This window comes from Filicampus tigris, chromosome 5, assembly GCF_054856515.1.
Source record: "Filicampus tigris isolate MCC_2025a chromosome 5, RoL_Ftig_1.0, whole genome shotgun sequence".
NCBI lineage: Eukaryota > Metazoa > Chordata > Actinopteri > Syngnathiformes > Syngnathidae > Filicampus > Filicampus tigris.
Window position 1 is genome coordinate 24,987,054 of NC_141221.1, and position 14,110 is coordinate 25,001,163.

At 41.6% G+C, this 14,110-nt stretch overlaps 1 protein-coding gene and 1 pseudogene across 2 annotated transcripts in view; both read right to left on the reverse strand.

Annotated features, from left to right (window-relative positions):
• The window catches only part of unc5db (unc-5 netrin receptor Db), a 278,526-nt gene that overhangs the window by 63,526 nt on the left and 200,890 nt on the right, over positions 1-14,110 (reverse strand). The window lies entirely within an intron of this gene.
• Positions 4,346-5,549, reverse strand: LOC147147919 (E3 SUMO-protein ligase ZBED1-like; annotated as a pseudogene).

The window sequence follows — 14,110 nt, forward strand, 5'->3', positions numbered from 1 at the left end:
AGTGCTACACTTGACATTAGTGGCTCCTCCACTCAGACCACTCTACTTGAAAGGCCATTGAGCGAAGTTAATTGCACCTGCCCTCTTCCCACATGTCAAGGATTCAGACAAGGATAACAAAAGAGCACTGCAATTCGCACAACGGCACAATTGCTAACATCATGATAGCTGGACTTGATTCTATGTAGAATACTTTACAATCAATATATATCAATATATTCAGGCAGTTACAAGATCCCACAGTGAACTAATTAAACTAGATTTTACAAATTGATTTTTTTTCCTGCCGACATGTCTGCGCCAAGTGGATGACAGCACTCCATATGTGTCAATTTCTTGAGATTACAGTACAGATCAAGACACACACTATGAAGATACATGTTAATTGGACACACAATATTGTCCCGAGGTGTGAGTGAGAATGGCTGAGGTTTGTCTATGTGTGCCCTGCGATTGGCTGGCAACCAATTCAGGGTGTCCCCCGCCTGCTGCCCGAAGACGGCTGGGATAGGCTCCACCACGCCTGCGACCCTCGTGAGGATAAACAAATTGTATAATGGATGGATGAAGTGAGACCTTTCTCACATGTCAAAACATGTTACCTTTGACAAAGTTGCATTTTATCATACAGTGGACCCCGCCTCCTATACTGTAGGTTTGGAACCCGCGGACTCACATGTTCACAGATTTTTTCAATTTTTTTCCTGATATTTCAAAAAATATTTTTTCCTATTTTTTTTTCCATATTTCCCGCTTCTTTTTTGTGCCAAACGCATATTGAATGTTTATCAGCGTTTTTTAGGAATATTTAGGTTTAAATATATATATATTAATGGGAAATGTTTTTTTCTGTTTAAGATGCTGATAGCTAAAAATGATATAATCATGTAGTGGCTTGGTTTGTGCTCAAACACAGAGCTGGGCAGTCCTCCCTGGGCTGGACCGGTCGGACCCTCCGGCCCGGCCGGATGCCCATTTTTGGGGCGGAGGGGTGGGCGGTGACAAATTTTTAAAAATGGCTGGACTAAGCATGGCCGGAAGTGGATTTAGTCCGGCCCACTAATCGGCCCTCATGCGTGTGACGTGCTCGCAAGGCGGCCAAATGTTATCTGAGCCTACTCGGTGAAAGGCTTCTTTTTAGGCTTCTTTCGAATCAAATTGTGTCCGGGAGGAAAATCAAGCTGCGCGCAGCACTCGAGTATGACATGCACTTCCCTACTTCCAGAAATACGCCGTAGCAAAACTGCTGTGTAGTGGTTTGCTGGCATGTACACACAGCGGTGTGTACACACAGCTGGGTTGTTGTGTCTTTCACAAATTAATAACATGGAGAAGTCTCGGAGCGCAGCCTCTTTTTATTGCGTGAACGGCATTCATTCGCAGACGAGTTGAATCACTGATAACACTTGAAATTATATCACTCCGCGCATGTCGCGGTGCACTGCTGAAATCACAGGGCGAATAACTACGCCTGGAAAAGTAGGTCCATACACTACATGGGTAAGTGCATGAGTAAGTGGCGCGTTTGAAGCGTGTCCGCAGCGTGTTTGAATAGTAAGTTAGCCAGCTAATTGTCTTTAAATAAACCTCTTCCGTTAGCATCTCTCTCGTGGGGGCATCATGCATGTTTTTTTTTTTTTGCGGGGGTCGGAACGGGGCGGGGCCCGACAATGTTTATGAATTTGGCCGGGGGGTCGTGGCCGGAAGGGTACCCAAGTCAAGGGTGGAGGGTCGCGGCCGGACGGGCAAAAAAGGGTCAAGTGCCCAGCTCTGCTTAAACAATAATGCTGTCTTGCAATAAAGCTGAAGTAAAGTGAAGAGGAGGTGTGAAAATGTACTGCTTGCGAGTTTCCTGTAGAGTGCAGATGCAGGTTACAAGAAACATCAGTTGGAAATAACTGTGAAGCAGTTCTGCAAAACCACAAGTCTACCACCTTCAACTGAGGCCATGGCAACGACCATCATTCTGCATGACAACAAGGACGTCAGTGGACTCTGGACCAACCAGACAAAGACATCTTTACACCTTCACTTTTGATGCATTGTATAAAGGCTGGGTCTTGAAATAGAATCGTGTTGTTCCGGTCTACACCATCTCTGCTAAGGCTAAGATAGGCGTAGTGGGTGACCCAGAGCTCTGAAGTATGTATAGACTCCTCTGTCAGGAATAAATTGGTTGGCTTAGTTTTAACACGTCGTCGTAATCGTAGTCCTTTCTCAGAAACGAACACGCTTCGAACCTTGAGATTTAACAGATGATTCAAAACACAGGTTCGCTTTAATGTGTGTGTATATATATATAAAAATATGTATATGTGTATATGTGTATATGTATATATGTATATGTATATATATATATATATATATATATGTATATGTATGTATATATGTATATGTATATGTATATATATATATATATATATATATATATATATATATATATATATATATATATATATATATATATATATATGTATATGTATAGGCGGCACAGTGGCCGACTGGTTAGCACGTCCGCCTCACAGTTCAGAGGTCGTGGGTTCGATCCCGGCTCCGGCCTCCCTGTGTGGAGTTTGCATGTTCTCCCCGTGCCTGCGTGGGTTTCCTCCGGGTACTCCGGTTTCCTCCCACATTCCAAAAACATGCATGGTAAGTTGATTGGATACTCTAAATTGCCCCTAGGTGTGATTGTGAGTGCGGCTGTTTGTCTTTGTGTGCCCTGCGATTGGCTGGCAACCAATTCAGGGTGTCCCCCGCCTACTGCCCAAAGACAGCTGGGATAGGCTCCAGCACGCCCCGCGACCCTTGTGAGGATAAGCGGTACAGATAATGGATGGATGTATATGTATATGTATAAATATATTGAGTGAAAAAATAGTGACATGTTAAATACTTATTTCAGCCGCTCTGTGTGTGTGTGTGTGTATGTAGGCATATATATATATATATATATATATATATATATATATATATATATATATATATATATATATATATATATATATATATATATATATATATATGTGACGAGCCACCACTTCTGAGTGTGGCAATTTGCAGTCCCACGTCGCTGTCGCTTCAACAAACCACGGACACTCAGGTGGATTTGAGATGTTCCTTTATTGCAACACTGCAACACAGTATGGTGGGAACAATGGTGAAGTCACATTCATTCTGTGATAGTCATCACTGTGCACTCCTCGCAGCTCTGAATTTAAGATATAAACAAATTATATCTGATCTCATAAGAAAAATTAAATAAAGTCTTTATTACAAAAAGTGTGATCGTATAGTGTTTTAACCAGAACATTCTATTACAAACGACAACCTTACTGGGAATACAATTCTACAACTATTTACAGTAAAAGAGAAAAAAAAAAATTAAATCTCATTTACAGAGTGTCCCTGAATGTATCACATGTAGCAGAACGTGACTACGTAAAAACTCAAATGGTGGCAGCGCTGAACAATGGGCTCGTGCACGTACATTCAAATAAATGAAAAACACGACATGAAAAGCCTGATACAGTAAAATTGATGATGAGAGATGCACATTACCTGCAACTAGGGCTGTTTGATTTTGCCTAAAAAGAAAATTCCGATTATTTTCTCTCAAACCCGATATTACGATTACAATTTCTTTGTAAAATACAAAAAATGAAAAATAAAGTATTTTGAATGTCTTTTATTTAAACTTATTTTTTCTTTCTTTCTTTCTTTGTCAAAATGCCAGTGAATTTAACTTAATACACACAGAACAATCCATTGGGATTAACAGCATTTTACTTATACAACAGACTTCAGATCTGTTCTTACCGGTAATTAAATTGAAAATGAAAGAAGAAAGTGCATATACCATCTGAAACGAAATCAAACATGAGAGAAGCCAGTCAGTCAGTCTGCAAACCAAACAGTCTGTCAGCAAGTCATTTTGCCAACCAGCTAGTCAGTGAATCAAGTCAGCCAGTCAGTGAGTCAGTCAGGTGAGGTAGGTAGGCAGCCAGGCTCAAGGTGGCTTCACCTTTCTCTCTTGTCTTACGTAGACATAAATCAATGATTAGTGCAAAACTGTCACTCAATAATAACAATATGCCAGGTGACAATCACCTTGTCTGAAAAAAACACATGTGTCCCTAATGCCAGTGAAGGTAACAAACAGAATGGACTCTTGGGATTATGAGAATCTCATCTTTATAATAGACGTCAGGTCTCTCTGCTCTTCATAAACCAAAAAAGGAATAAATAAAGTGCAAACCATTAACTTTTGCAAAATAAATAACCTACAGTCAGTCAAGTCAGTCTGTAAACCGTCCAGTCTGTCAGCAAGTCAGTCTGCCTGTCAGCCTCAGTTAGGCAAGTTCAGATAGGCGGGCTTAAAGTTTCGTGAGAGGAACACAAGTCTGTCGACGGAATCTGGGTTGAGCGATGCCCTGTGGCATGTCAGTATGCCACCCCCAACACTAAAGAGCCTCTCAGATGGGACACTTGTTGCAGGGATTGATAGGTATTTCTTGGCTAGCTTGCTGAGGCTCGGGAAGTTTTCTCCATGTCCCTTCCACCACTTAAGTGGATCTGCATCCTCGCTTACTTCAGGAATCAACAGGTAGGTTGCCAGCTCCGTTCTGATTCTCTCTTCCTGTGATAAGGACTGTGGCCCCTTCTTCTGGAAGAAGCTGGACAAGGGCCTCTTCCTCTTTTGCACAGGACCGGGTTGAGCTGCACGTGGACCTGCTGCAGCTCCCTCTTCTTCTTCTTCCTGGCTTACCTGCACAGCTCTGCTAGGCTCACTGGGCACCAGGGTCAGAAGCTCCGTGATTGCTCCCTCCTTAATGTGCTCGACCTTATCAGGGTTGATGTATGCTGTGCGGAACCTGGGAACCATGAGTGAGGCAATGCCCAGGAGTTTGTTTTTGACAGGGACACTATAATTTTCAGTCATATAATTCAGAATGTTCCTTTTGATTTTTTGGTGAGACCTGTGTCGTCGTCTGTGGCTTTTATGAAAGAGACAGTCGCTTAACTTGTCCCAGACAGTGCATCAGTGAATTTTTGCAGTCGTTTGACGGCTTTGTTCACTGACTCCAAAACCTCGATGGTTTGCTTGGAGGGGAGAAGGTGCCTGTTTTTTTTGTCAAACCCAAGGACTCGTGCTATGGCACTCTCTTGTTCCAGGACACGTTCTATCATGGCTTGGCGGGATCGCCACCTGGTTGGAGACTCAGTAATGAGTTGATGCCTGGGCAGGTCTAGATCAGTTTGGGCTGCATAAGAATAAGAATAAGAAGGCCTTTTTTGATCCCACAGTGGGGAAATTTTCATAGTTACAGCAACAAAGATATAGGTCTCACAGAGACGGCGGCATAATGTAGCCGTTAATGTATAACATTAACAGCAAACATTCAGAATCAAAAACCAATGTAAATATACGCACTAACGTAAATGTGTATGTATATACACACCAACATACATCTATATATAAAGTATGAAGAAACACTTATTTAGCCTGTACATAGTACAGAGCAAAAAATACATGAAGTGACAGTGCTGCAGTGAAATATAAGGAACATCATTGGATAAGGGCGGCACGGTGGTCGACTGGTTAGCACGTCCGCCTCACAGTTCAGAGGTCGTGGGTTCGATCCCGGCTCCGGCCTCCCTGTGTGGAGTTTGCATGTTCTCCCCGTGCCTGCGTGGGTTTTCTCCGGGCACTCCGGTTTCCTCCCACATTCCAAAAACATGCATGGTAAGTTGATTGGATACTCTAAATTGCCCCTAGGTGTGATTGTGAGTGTGGATGTTTGTCTCTGTGTGCCCTGCGATTGGCTGGCAACCAGTTCAGGGTGTCCCCAGCCTACTGCCCAAAGACAGCTGGGATAGGCTCCAGCACGCCCCGCGACCCTTGTGAGGAGAAGCGGTACAGATAATGGATGGATGGATCATTGGATAAGAGTAAAAACACGAGTAGTTGGGAATGTTGAGTATTGCACAATATAAGGTCAGGTGCAGAACTACACAATTGCACTAATGTCCGTCGCAGTTTGTCAAGCCTCTTCTTGTCCCGGACCGAGACGCCGCCTGCCCAGGAGACCACTCCCTGGAAAATGACCTATGCAACCACGAGTCATAAAAGTTCCTGAGGAGTGTCCCCTGAACCCCAAAGGACCTCAGTCTCCCGAGTAGGAAGAGTCTGCTCTGACCCTTCCTATCGAGAGCGTTTGTGTTGTCGCTCCAGTCCAGTTTATTGTTCAGATGAACACCCAGGTATATATATATATATATATATATATCCATCCATTATCTGTACCGCTTCTCCTCACAAGGGTCACGGGGCATGCTGGAGCCTATCCCAGCTGTCTTTGGGCAGTAGGCGGGGGACACCCTGAACTGGTTGCCAGCCAATCGCAGGGCACACAGAGGCAAACATCCGCACTCACAATCACACCTAGGGGCAATTTTAGAGTATCCAATCAACTTACCATGCATGTTTTTGGAATGTGGGAGGAAACCGGAGTGCCCGGAGAAAACCCGCGCAGGCACGGGGAGAACATGCAAACTCCACACAGGGAGGCCGGAGCCGGGATCGAACCCACGACCTCTGAACTGTGAGGCAGACGTGCTAACCAGTCGACCACCGTGCCGCCTATATATATATATATATATGTATATATATATATATATATATATGTATATATATATATATATATATATAGGTATACATACACACACACACACAGAGCGGCTGAAATAAGTATTTAACACGTCACTATTTTTTCACTCAATATATTTATAAATATATAAAGGTATGATTGACATGAAATTTTTCCCAGATGTTGAATACGTCAACTGATATTTATGCAATACTTTGTACAAAATCATTTGTTTGCAATGACAGCTTCAAGAAGCCTCTTGTATGAAGAAACAAGACGCACGCATTGCTCTGGTGTGATTTTCGCCCATTCCTCCAAACAAGCAGTCTTCAAATCTTGAAGGTTCCGTGGGGTTCTTTCATGGACCTTGCGTTTCAGTTCTTTCCATAGATTTTCAATTCGATTCAAGTCGGGTGATTGGCTGCGCCATTTGAGCAGCTTTATTTTTTTTCTTTGCAAACAATTTTTCAAGTTTCCTTGGCAGTATATTTTCATCATCCTCGTAGATGGCAGCAGATATTCGTCAAGAATGTCTCGGTACATTTGCCCATTCATCTTTCCTTCTATGATGTGAAGTTTACCAGTACCATTTGCTGAAAAGAACCCCCACACCATCATGTTTCCACCGCCGAATTTCACTGTTGGTATGGTGTTTTTAGGGTGATGTGCAGTGCCATTTCTCCTCCAAACATGGTGTGCATTATGGCATCCAAACAGCTCAATTCTGCTCTCATCAGCACAGACTATATTCTCCCAGTATTTAACTGGCTTGTCCAAATGCAGTGGGGTCTTGCATGGTGAGCGTGCATACAGGCGGCGGAGTGCATTACTCACTGTTTTCTTTGTGACAACAGTACCTGCTAATTGCAGGTCTTTTTGAAGCTCTCCATAGGTGGTCCTTGGCTCTTAGACAACTCATCTGATTATTCTTTGCACTCCTCTGTCACAAATCATGTGGGGAGCACCTGTTCGAGGCAAATTTATGGTGGTATGATTGGCTTTCCACTTACGTATTTTGGCCCAACCGTGCTCACTGGAACATTCAGATGCCTGGATATGCGCCTGTAACCATTGCAATCTTTGTGTTTTGCAACAATTAGTTTGCGATAGTCTTGCGACAGCTCTTCACTCTTGCCCAGTATGAGATGTGTCTTTACTCACACCTTGGCAATAAAACCTTTTTGTAGGCCATCAATTAGAACTGAACCATCTGATTTGCACTGACAAGGTGCTGGATTGCTGTTTGATTATTGATAAATTCTAAGTGTTGTCTTGGCTTTCCGTGACTTTTTGCATTTCCCTTTTTTAACACTTATGAAGGATAATTTGTAATTATTTATCATAAATTACTTTGTACTTTGGAATACAATTAGAAATACCTAAGTTTCAATTATCAATAACAAGTTTTAGATCAATTTCTAACAGAGCTGTATACATTTCAATTGGAAATGCCGTTGTGCAGAAAATTATCCACAACAATCACCAATACGCATTTAGAAGTTTTGTCGAAAGTCCAGCAAAGTCTAAAAGGCGAGTACGAGTATAAGTCCAAAGTTCATGGGGTATAAAATAAAACATAAGTCCGTAGTAGTTCAATGTCTTTGGTGTGTTGGTTTGGTGCAATGTGTATGGGGGGAAGTGTGCAGTATTTGCACCTTTGGGGCCTACCACACTAGATAGTGCGGCAGAAGGTATTCACGGTATCTCTTTATCTTTCTAGATCAGCGGTGGGCAACCTGTGGCTCTTTCATCCTTATGTTGCTGCTCTGCGTGGCTTGGGAAAATAAATTATAAGTGTCCAGTTGATGTGTATTGTAACGTCTCCCAAAGACACGACGTCAACCGTGGCTTGCTTATCTCCCTTTTTATTACTCCATCACAGCTGCCTTTGTATTATTCCAACTACTGTGCAACAATAGTTTCGTCCTAAGTACACACGGATCTCTGCGTCCTTCTCACTGTCCACTCATTCCTTATTCGCACATCCCTCCCATCCAACGAGTCGTGTGATGCATTCAGGAACCTTGGAAACAACACAACTTAGAAAAAAACAAACGTCACCACAATACAGATAACCCAATTCGTTACAGTATGTCGTTTGTCTCAAAAACGTCATGTCTTCTTAGTAAGTCAAAGTTTTTAACTTCCTTCTTCAGACCTTGTGCAATTTCAGTGATCAGCATTCGCCTTCTTCAGAGGCGTTTGACAGCCCTTGACGATGTGCCAGCAGGCAGCCGGCGTGCTCAGAAAGCCCAGCGTGTGTGGAATACTCTTTTTTACGTACAATTCGGGTTAGGTACAACATTTTCACAGAAACATTACTTCTATTTACAGACAATTATTGATATACAAACCTGTCTGGATGAATGGATGGATATTGTATTTCTTCTCGCGCTGTGTAACCATCATTGGCAAGTGCATAACGCATTGCTGTGTTCTGAAAACTAGTGATATCCCCCCACCATGGAAGGCGGAAGCTGTTGCATATCTAGGCAGAAGTTCCAATTCCGCATTAATGATCATCCAATCACAAATCGGTGTTGCATTTTTTAAAAATGTAGCGTAATTTTTATTAAGAGAATGAATGGTTAATGTCAGTGTAATCACGTCAACTAGCCGTCCCCGTGTCGCAAGGTCGGAAGTTGCACCTATGTGCAATACATGCATCCAATCACAGATGCCAGAAGCGGACAAGTTGAATGAATGCACATTACATTCATGTGACTCACCGCAAGAATGAAGCAGATGGTTTCCTCCTCGCTTTAAAAGCATGGTGTTGTACTTTCTCTAGCTTTGCCCATGTTTTGTTTAATCACTAAAAGTTTATTTCCGGTGGAGTGTGCGCCAAACACCATGCATACAAGCACTTCCTGTACTACAAAGACCAAGTTTCCTTGCAGTTGAGAATGCGCAAACTGTCCCGTGCATTCGGGATATTCCGATTGCCGTATGCATGCGCACATATTCGGGTTGGAAATGTAATAACCCAGGCATGATATTCGGAATTTTAAAAATGCACGTTTAAATGGCTCTTAAAAACCTGAATACTGCCAATATTCTGGTTTTAAAAGGTTTATTGGACGCATGTAAACGTAGTCCATGTTATTATGGAAGAAGACTTTTTCAATTAGGAGCTATAGTCCTCTTTACCCTTTTCCCTCCTCTGGTAAAGTTAATAAGCAATAAATAGTTATGTTTTTAAAGTGTTATATTTCTTCATAATAGTGTGCGTTTTCACTTGTTTCTATATGCCATTATATTTACTTTTTTACAATGTAAAATTAACTTAATTTGGGGGTTGAAACAGATTAATTGCATTTCACGGTACATTCATTTCAATGGGAAATAATACCACAATTTATGAACATTTATAGTTACAAATGGGCTTACGGAACCACTTAAGTTTGTAACTAGAGGTTCCACTCATATATGTCTTCCAAATGCATTTCAATGGCCATCAATTAATTATATGCAGATTATTCACGGGCCGGCCCAGTTCCTATCCCCCACAAATAGTGGGGGTCCACTGTATGATGTACAGACAGTTCAAGTGCAAGGGGAGCCAATCTATTTCTTGTTTGTTTTGGAAAATGTTCCTGTCAATATAAGTGTGCGTCCAAAGTCAAGCAAATGCTGCAACATACCAAAAACTTTCTCCAGTTTTTAATAGCACAAAACCGCAAATGTACACTGTAAAAGTTGTCACTCAGTCGGCACAGTTTGAGTGAGAATTTGAAAACACTTGGTAATTGTAAGTCTATGCATATCTTTAGAGCTGGACATGTTGACAGCTTGACCTCTGCTTGATTGCGAAAACATAAAAAGCTACTTGCCCTGGCAGCAAGCAATGGGGGACCATAGCAGCTACTGTGACATGCAGAGCAAGTACCGGTAAGTATATTTCTGAAGTAAGTACCGGTAAGTATATTTCTGAAGGTTAACTTGCTCTCTCTATATGCCTATATACTAGTGCAATATATTATGTAGTATTAGGATTAACTTTAATAGTTAAGTTTATGATTAGCACAGATAAATGAGGTAAATTTTTTGGGGAGAACAAGCAAATGTAAAATGTGTTTTTCACACCTGGCAAGTTGCTTGGCATGGTTAGTGTTGCAGATAACAAATCTCTCTCTCTCTCTCTTTTTATTTTTGCTGAGCCAGATGGGCACCCTCTTTCTGAGTTCATCACTGCTCAACATGTACTTTGTGTTAAAGGTCAGCTGTTTACATTCAACAAGAGTTTGATTCAAGCCGTAGGGGTGAGTGATCTGGCAAAAATATCAGATCACGATTTTTAAAAAATAAAATCATGATCACGATTTTATCATGATTCTTTTTTTTACATCTTTTTTTAAAGACTAATTTGCACATTTCTGACCATTTTCCTCATGGTAAACATATAAAACATAGTTAAAATATGTATAAAACTCTAAAAGAAAAAAAATGACATTTTAAGTCAGCTAAGCTTTCCGAACAGGTTTTAATTTGAATAGTGACAATTTTTATCAAAATGTGCAGTGAATGTAAACATAGGCGGTAACATAATCTAAACATGAAAAACACGGCTCGCAGGTCTAGTACTTTGGAGAGTCTTTTAAAGCCCTCGTTTTCCACTATTTTAATGGGAATCATGTCTTCAGCAAGTTGACAAGTCACTGCCTCGGTTACTTCTTTACATTGCTTGCTTGTTTTTTCATATGGAGTGCTCTTGTTAAATGGCTGTATTACCGTGAGTTGTGTTAGCTTGGAGCTAGCGGCTGCCTCTGGCGACCATGTGTCTGATCTCCGTTTGCTTTCGCTGTCGGCGCTGACGTCCGAACTGAGTCCCTGCAAACTTTGCAAACAACTGGTTTGCGCTTTCTCCTCCGAGGAAAAGCCTAAACAAATTGACACTGTGGATGCTGAGTTTCTTTTCGGGACCAACTCTGCTTCGTGGTGACTTTCTGTTATAGCTCCCCGCTATACAAACAAACAGGGAGGCGGGGAGTGTTACGTACAGTGCACTGTGCGTGCTGTGATTGGTTGGTCGTCACCGGCTTTGCGCCGCCATAGAGCTAAACTGTTTGGAATGTGCCATGTAGACGATCAAACAATCTTTCTGCTTTATCAGATCGTGAACACGTTAAACCGCTTAACGATCTAATACCGTCATACCGCCCACCCCTAATTCAAGGTTTAAATTGTGCTGTTCTTCTGAACACGTTTCACACCCTTCCAAACATTCTTCACTTCCCACAACACTTGGGCCACCTCACAAAAATGTTGACAAACAAACAAAAAACAAAAGAAAAAACCCGACAATGCATTTTCGTCATCACTTCAATATGAAAGATGTATCTCCACAGAGCTCTGCACTATACTGTGTACATGTAGCTTTTAGATTAAATTTTCGGAATATAGACTTTTCTCTTCTTTTCTGTGTCTAATATCCGATGACGAGGAGTAGAGCCTGAGAGCAGAATAGGACAGCGCCTTGACTGGTCACCCAATTTACGCCAGATGCCGAAGTGCATCACTGGGCATCGTTTTAGTCACACCCCTAAGAAATCAGGGAAATTGTAAAATACATTTCGTAGAGTACAATTTACTCTAAAAAGACTACATTTGCTCTCATTAAACCGAGTAAAATTTGAGAGTAAAATATTCAGTGTAAAATTCAGCATAAAATTTTGTCTGGGAATTTTACGCAGAATAATTTAAACTCTCAAATTTTACTCGGTTTACTGGGATCAAATAAAGTATTTTTAGAATAAAATGTACTCTACGAGATTTACTGTGTGAAAACAAATGGTCTTTCAGTAGTATAGCGCTTTTCCACATATGAAGGCAATGAAAGTGCTTCACACAGTGTTTGCATTCACCTACTGATAGCACAGCATCAGGAGCAGTTGTGGGTTCAGTATCTTACTCAAGGACACTTCGACATGCCCACAAAGGCCGGGTATTGAACCCACAACGTCTGGCTTGGGAGAGGACCACTCTATCCCTGAGCCATGCTGCTCCCAAAACAAAACAAAACAAAACAGTTCAATGCTATATCTCCAAAACTCAGCACTACACACTCCAGTCTTTGCACATATTCAGCAACTGTCTTCAAATACCTATCCAGCCATCCATCCATCCATTAATTCTCTGTCCCGCTTAGACTCACTAGGGCAGGGGTCGGCAACCTGCGGCTCCGGAGCCGCATGCGGCTCTTTCATACTTATGTTGTGGCTCTGTGGCTCAGGAAAATCAATTATACTAAGTGTAGGATGAAGTGTATGTTATTTGTCTCAAAAATGTGCATCATGTCTCCTTATTAAGTCAAAGTTTTTAACTTCTTTCTGCAGACCTTGAGCAATCTTGGTGATCAGCATTGAACTTCTTCAGAGAAGTTTGACAGCCCTTGACGATGTGTGTCAGCAGGCGACACCAAAACTGCACAATATCTGAATAAAGTATTTTATTTGTGTTTGTTTGTTCAATTGTAGTTGTAAATTGTAAGATTGTGACCTCGAAATATTAATATTAATACAATTATATAGTCACTGTCGGCCGAAAATCTTGGACGTCCAAATATGGTGAAATTCTTTTTTTTTTTTTTTTTTAAATCACAAATCGATTGTAACGGTCCGTCCCTACTTTGTCTGTAATTTCTATACAATTCTAGCCAATTTAAAGAGCAAATGCTCAAATAAAGCACACTTTCATGGCTGGAGGGGTGTGCGACACAATGACGTGTCAGCGGTCTGCTGAATGCGGCTTTTTTTTTTTTTACAATAACCAGTGAAAATGGTAAGGTTCGCTGGGTTACGTTGGCTTGTTTGTTTAATATGGATCAATGAGATGCTTCGCTGCAAAAAGACCCCACTCACGTGCGTCGTGAGGTAAGTCTCCATTTCATTTTAATATGCACCTTGGAGGCAGTTTGTTTGCGCATTGTTTTATTTACTGCATCACTCATGGTTTTAAACCTGAAAGAAGGCGTTTTGTCAAGAATTTGTAGCCAAAATGAAGATGTATTGTATTGGGCAAGCGTGTTTGCTAGTTTGACGTTTCACAGGCTGGGGGCATGATGGGAGCTTCACATGAGTACAGACTTTGAAGTACTCGGATGTCGCCGGCTTGGTTTTTGTACTCTTTTAATCAATTCAAGAGTCAAATTACCAATTGAATGTATTTTGTGGGTAGATTATGTGGACGTGAGTGTGCCATAGCAATATAAGTTATTATACAACTTGAACAATGCGGTGCCTAGGAACTCAAACAAGCTAGCGTTTTTTGGGGGGATTAATGTAAAAAAGTGTTTGCGGCTCCCAATGCTTTCTTTTTCGTGGACACCGAGTCGAAATGGCTCTTTTACTGCAAAAGGTTGCTGACCCCTGCACTAGGGTCATGGGTGTACTGGAGCCTATCCCAAATGACTTTGGGCGAGAGGCAGAGTACAAGGTGATCATGCATACTGCTTGAGTGGTGCA